General features: G+C 43.0%; 1 pseudogene; it reads right to left on the reverse strand.

Annotated features, from left to right (window-relative positions):
• Positions 1 to 522: 522 nt before the first annotated feature.
• Positions 523 to 1,219, reverse strand: LOC147449215 (uncharacterized; annotated as a pseudogene).
• Between the last annotated feature and the right edge of the window lie 5,067 nt (positions 1,220 to 6,286).

Raw genomic sequence — 6,286 nt, forward strand, 5'->3', positions numbered from 1 at the left:
AAGCCATTGTAATATTATTGATTTCCAGTGAGTGTAAAGGGACCAAGGGCTTCCAAATTTATAACTTTATGCAGTTCTTAAGCCTTCTCATTGAGCCCAAATAGCTAGAATCCATTCTTTAAACATTAGCTAAGGTATAAAATCCAACTTTTTGAAATTTTGAACCTAAGTTTTTGGATAATGAAAGTGGTCGTATGTTGCAAAAGCTTACTGTGAGCCTACTATTTTCTTCAATTTTTGTCTCTCTCTTGTACGTTGCTACGTTGCAATTTCAAGCATACCAACATGTTCACAGGTGAAAGCGCTTCCATTTAACGTAAGTTTCTTGCGATGGAAATGTGTTTTTAGTCGTGCCCGTATACAAATTGTTTTCACTCCCTATGCACAGTACACGTGCCAAATTTGGTTTTTGACTGTAGGAATAGATAGAGCATGTCCAAAGGAAGCCACAGACTGCGTCGAACGCTAGAACCAACTGACCTAAAATAGGTTGTTTATCTTATGCTTGATTTTTTTCAAGTGTCAGAAATGACATTTGAGCACATGAGACATATTTTCTGAAGCAGTTAAACCATTTGCCTCCTTATGCATAACTTCCATGTCATTTCCACCTGATGATAAATCACAAGTGCTCATTGTCACTCACTTCAAACTCGGCTTTGACTTCTAGGGCTCTTAAACGTTGATGAATTGCCTCCTTGTCTTTAAGCTCGGCAAGGACAAAAGACCTTAACTCGTCATCAAAGCTCTCCCCACCATCACTACATGAAGATGTTTCTTCGTTGCTCTCATAACCCTCGCTGTCAAGTATAACCATTCCACTATGCATATCAAAACCAAACCCATCATGGAGCAAGCATATCTGAGATGCCACGGTCTCCAAGCTCTCCCAATACCATGCTTGAAGTCATCTCCAGGACTCGATGAGTTGAGAACCATTCTCAATGGTAACATTCTCGATGGTACAAAACAACTTTGGAGGATCATAAAAAGCTAGAAAAAGAGCCCTTTTCATGATTTGCAAACTCCATTGTTCTTCCTTGGACAACATGGAATAAAGGTAGCATGCACCATAAAGAAGCCCTTGCCATGCATAATCGGCTTGCAACTCATCATCATAAAGCTCCAATTGAGCAAACTCATACTCCACACCGCAAAACCATGCCACAATATCTTCATGTTGGGCACCTGTGAAGAACCTGCTTGTAGCCATATCCATATTGGATCACCTGTACATAAGACCATTGTGAACTGAACGTCTTGAGTTTGTCCCTCAGTGGTGGGCACCAAAAACTGACAAAGTGAAGCTAAGACAAAACACCTCTATAGCTATGCCTCCCTTGCAGTTTGAGAAAACTAAATCTATGTCTCTAAACACCTGCACTTGTTACTTGCAGACTCCTTCCAAAATATCAATGATTACCCTCCGCCATGAGGAATTTACAGCAGACGCCAACCTCAAGCTCAACAAGGAAACATAACCCCCTAAGTACCAAATCACCTGCAACCTGCATGCAAGGACAAAGACACCCTAAGCCCAGCACTCGACTGGCCCTTCCTCTTACTCTACTTCTTCTCTTCCTTGCCAGTATTATATTGGATGCCTCAGACGGCCTTGATAACCGGGTGACAAGGATGACGAGCAGCAGCCCCTGCTTAGTATGGCCACCCTCGCTTCCTCTCTTTCTCGATGTCGTGCAGCTAATTACCCCGCCTTCTTTCATACAGCTCGGCCTCTCTCTCCAAGTTCAACCCCACCTGTAGAGAACTGATCGGCATTTCTTTGAGCTTCGTCTCCTTCTCAATATGGCGAGCTGGTGGCTTCTTGGCTATCTTAATGAAATGGTGCTCCTCACCCTCCCCTCGAATCAGCACCCCTCAGGTCGAATTGCTGCCCTCTTGTCGCACCCTTGTGTAGCTCTCGACTCTGCAGGCGCCCTTGAGCATGGCTCCTGCTTGATGCCCATAACGAGCTCTCTCTTTCTTTCAGCTACTGGGGCTTTCTGGATGCTCTCTGTCTCCCTCCCCTCTCCTCGGCTTCTCTGGGTGGCGCCCCCCTTTTGAATGGCACCTTAATTTGGCTTCGACCTCAGTCTCTGGATAGCCACCGGCATGGGGATACGTGCTTCCCTCGATCTCCCTTCAGATGGGCTGCCCTTCAGCGTTCTTCTCTAGCTGCATCCCCTCGTCAGCCTTGCCTGTAGCCCGGGATCCTTCTCTATCTTCCTTTTTCCGTATGACACTCCTCTTCTCTAGGCTCTGAGCGGTGCAGTGCTCTCAAAAGACCCTGCTGAATGGCATCCTCCTCACAAGCTACTGGCCAGCCCTATCCGCTCATGGGGCACCCTGCAACCCTGTTATGGACGGCGCCCTCCATCTCTTAGTCGGCCCCTGCAGCCCGAGATGAGAGCCTCCCCTTGTGTGCCAAGTACAAACTTTTCCCCTTCCCTTTTATGTTTCAGAGCTCCCTGCCCAACTCCCTCCCCTGCAGGTTCTCCCTTGACTTCTGTAGCGCTCTTAACGGTGCTCTCCTCTGCAATTGCATGATCCCCAGCCCCGCGTTCTCCCCTTCTCCTTCTTGCCCTGTGTGGCCTCGAGACTTTTCCCCGACAGGACGGCATATGCTCCCCTTTTCTTCTCTCATCTGGTGCCCCTTCTCAATGGCGGCGGCTTCACGAGCACACCCATGCTCGCCATGATTGCAAAAGGCTCAAAAAAAAACATTTTCATTTCCTTTGATTTTCCAAACAGGGGCACTAAAGGTGAGGACCCCCGTGGCACTTAAAGGTGAGGACTCCCCTCCCATCAAAACATTGCTATCAACCCATCCGACACCCGAGTTTCCCGTACATCATAGCCATTGAGCTTTGATCTCACCAACCTTGGCCCTAACTTAACAATCTCATCAAGTTCACTTTATTAGCCCCACCGAACGCATTGACAATGCCGATGAAGCGTGCTGACGTAGCTCCCATTTAGCATAACCTAAATGACGCTCGACTCTCAATCACCTCTATCCGGACACAACAACGGATAATGACATTGAGGTAAACATCCTCCATTGATGCCTTCTATAGAGACTAAAGGCCCTTGCCAAGGTTAAAGTGCATCAATTCTTTGCAAATTTGGTCAAATGGCGAGCTGTAGACCATAGCCAAGAGCACACATCAAAAATTGGCAGTGCCCAGCACTGTACAAGCAAGCATAGCACACTCAAAAATGGAAAAGCCGAGCACACCATATATATACATGGGCTGGTAAACTTCAACCAAAAAACTCCTATCAACGTATAATGAAATTTTTGCAAAGAAGATCAAGGAGGAGATAGACAATATTAAAGAACCAGTTCATCTATGAGATTGAGCACGCAGATTGGGTTTCACCAATTGTGGTAGTAGCCAAGAAAAATAGGAAGTTACAAGTATGTGTGAATCTCAAGCAAGTAAACGCATTCATGATAAGAGACACTTATCCCCTGCCTTTTATAGATCATGTGATAGAACGAGTTGAAGGAAAGGAAGCTTATAGCTTTCTTGACAGCTTTTCAAGCTATAACCAACTTGCCATAAAGCCAGAAGATGAGCATAAAATAAGTTTTGTTATAGAATGGGACATATTTGCTTACAGAGTAATGCCATTTGGCTTAACAAATGTACCTGCCACATTCCAAAGGCTAATTAAGGAGTATCAATAAGACTATTCTTATATATTTTCATGGATGACTTATATGTGCATTCTCTATTGAAAAATGAGCATATAGAACACTTGAAAAAAATCTTTGAAAAGTGTATAACATATCATATTTGCTTAAATCCAGAGAAATATGTCTTCATGGTAAGACAGGGAAAGATTCTAGGGCACATTACGCAAGTTTTGAAACATTTGGTGCAAATCAATTTTTTCACTAGCTTAAGAGTGCCTCCCAAAGCAGCATCATGACTTCTTCAAAAAGAGCCATCAAAATATAACAGTGAAGCATCAGATATGGGAAGAGTCTCGACTTTCTTCCTTCACACCACCTCTTCCTTAACCAAAACAGGAGTTTCTTTATAAGTCAGTAAATGTGCCAGGGTAGCCCGAGGACTCTTTTCTACCAAAAAAGTGAACTGAAACTCCTGAAGTTCAATAACCCATTTCATCACTATTTTTTATATATTCAAATTATTAAACAGCTGCAGAAGCAATGAATAATTGGTAAGAAAAGTGAACAACTTTTGCAACAAGTGATGTATGAATCGTCTACAAGCATAAACCATATTGGTCATCACCAATTCATTTTTTGAGTAATCTCTTTCATGAGGAGTCTTCACTCCACTAGTGTCCAAACCAAAATACAAGCTATAAGGAGTGCTTTAATGACTCCCACCAAAAGAAAGGCACAAGGCTCAAGGTCCAAGGCACCTACCATGGATAGTGAAGCCATAGAATCAGATATGGAGCCCCAAGGCAAGATCTAAAAAGATGATCAAAGTATCAAATGATTGAGGAAGAGGAAGAGATTGAAGTACCCCTCATCAGGAAGAGGCTCAAAGGCTTAGAGACAAAAAATTAGCCAAGAGGACTGAATAACAAAAAAAAGGTTGTTGAGGCCTAGCAAGTTTTGTCTTCCTTGGATACAGATGATTCAAGATTGGATGCAAGATTGCAAAAGCTCAAGGAGGAAAGATGAAAAAAAGATAGAGACTGTCTCAAGCTTGCTGAAGAACAAAGACAATGAATCAAAAAGGGGCTATTGCATAAGTTAAACAGAGAGAGGTAGAGTCCAAAAGGCAAAGGACTATCAAGCTTGACTCTACCTTGGATTCTCCTCCTAGGCTAGTTGCACCTCATGAGGATGCTACTCCAAATATTGTTGCTACTGCATCCATTTCAAAGGGACCTATGGAGACCACACCTCTCATGCCACCTTCTCCACTGCCTACTATTGTAAATGAAGGAGTAGAGACTTCATCATTGCCTCTTCCTGAAGCTACTACAAATACCATTTATGCTACACAAGAGATTATGCCAGACAAGAAAATTTTGGAACCACAAGCCAATTAAATAACATGAAGAAGTTATGTCTAACCAATTGTGGAACCACCACATACTGAAGAGCAACACATCGATCACACAGAACAAGCAGCTACTAACATACCACTGTCACCTCCACATCATGATTGGCATGCTGATCCATCACACAATAATGACGACATATGGAAGAGGGATATCCCTCCATTGCAGCCCAAAGATGAAAAAGTAGCAATGAGAATAGTTGAGAAGTTTGATTTTCAAGAGACCCTTGATGTGCTTGAACTTCAATTCAAATGTCATAAAATCATGACTAGGTCTCAGATTAGAGAGACAAAAGTGGCCAAGGTAGCCATAGCTAAAGCCAATGATGAAGTAGTAGAGCTCAAGCAATTGGTGCAATGGCTACAAAAGGAATATCAAGAGTTTTAGACAAAGCTCGAGAAAGCAAAAAAGAATGTCAAAGACACCTATACCAGATCTTGAAAAGGAGATAGATGCCAATGTTCATTTTCAAATGGAGCACCTGACAATTTGGAAGAGAGTCTAGAAAAGGAAAGGGAGAAATACTCAAAATTATGTAATTCATATGATGCTTTAAAGCATACTCTCTCCACTCTACTTGCAAACCAGGATGTGGCTCCAACAGTGGGTGCACCACCGGCACTGTCTCCTCTTGCCTCTACTACTCCTTCTACTACAAATTCAAATGAGATCAAAGCACTCAAAGTAGAGCTAGAACAAGAGAAGTTGCAGGGACAACTGATTCTCACTACAAATGCCCACCATGAGCAATAGGTTAAAGATCTGTAAGAACACCTTGCAAGGGTGATAGTAGATTTGGTAGAGCACAAGTAGAGATGCATGCTTGGGAGCTGAAAGCAAAAGCTATCTACTTGGGTAGCACCTCTCAAATACTTGAACCTATGTTGATAGCCTAAGCCACACATATTGAGTTTGAGGTGTTGAGTCAATGCCACTAATAGACCTACCCAGTACATCAATTGTGGGGGGTATTCAGAACTTGGATGAGGATAGACGAGATGCAAATGCTCAAGAAGAGCTAAAGTAGTGGATAGTAGAAATACTAGACATCATGGCCAAGGAAAATATGAAGTTTGAGCTCAAAGTTTTAGAGTCTGTGGCATTACTGATTATCCAACCAGATGAGCATACCAAGAATTTTGGCCACGACATGCTACCATTGCCACTAATGAAGCATGAATTTGTCTTGTGGAAACAAAAACTACTTCCTTCTTTAGAGCCAAATGTCCAT

This window comes from Adiantum capillus-veneris, chromosome 10 (genome assembly GCF_014529385.1).
Source record: "Adiantum capillus-veneris isolate H3 chromosome 10, ASM1452938v2, whole genome shotgun sequence".
NCBI lineage: Eukaryota > Viridiplantae > Streptophyta > Polypodiopsida > Polypodiales > Pteridaceae > Adiantum > Adiantum capillus-veneris.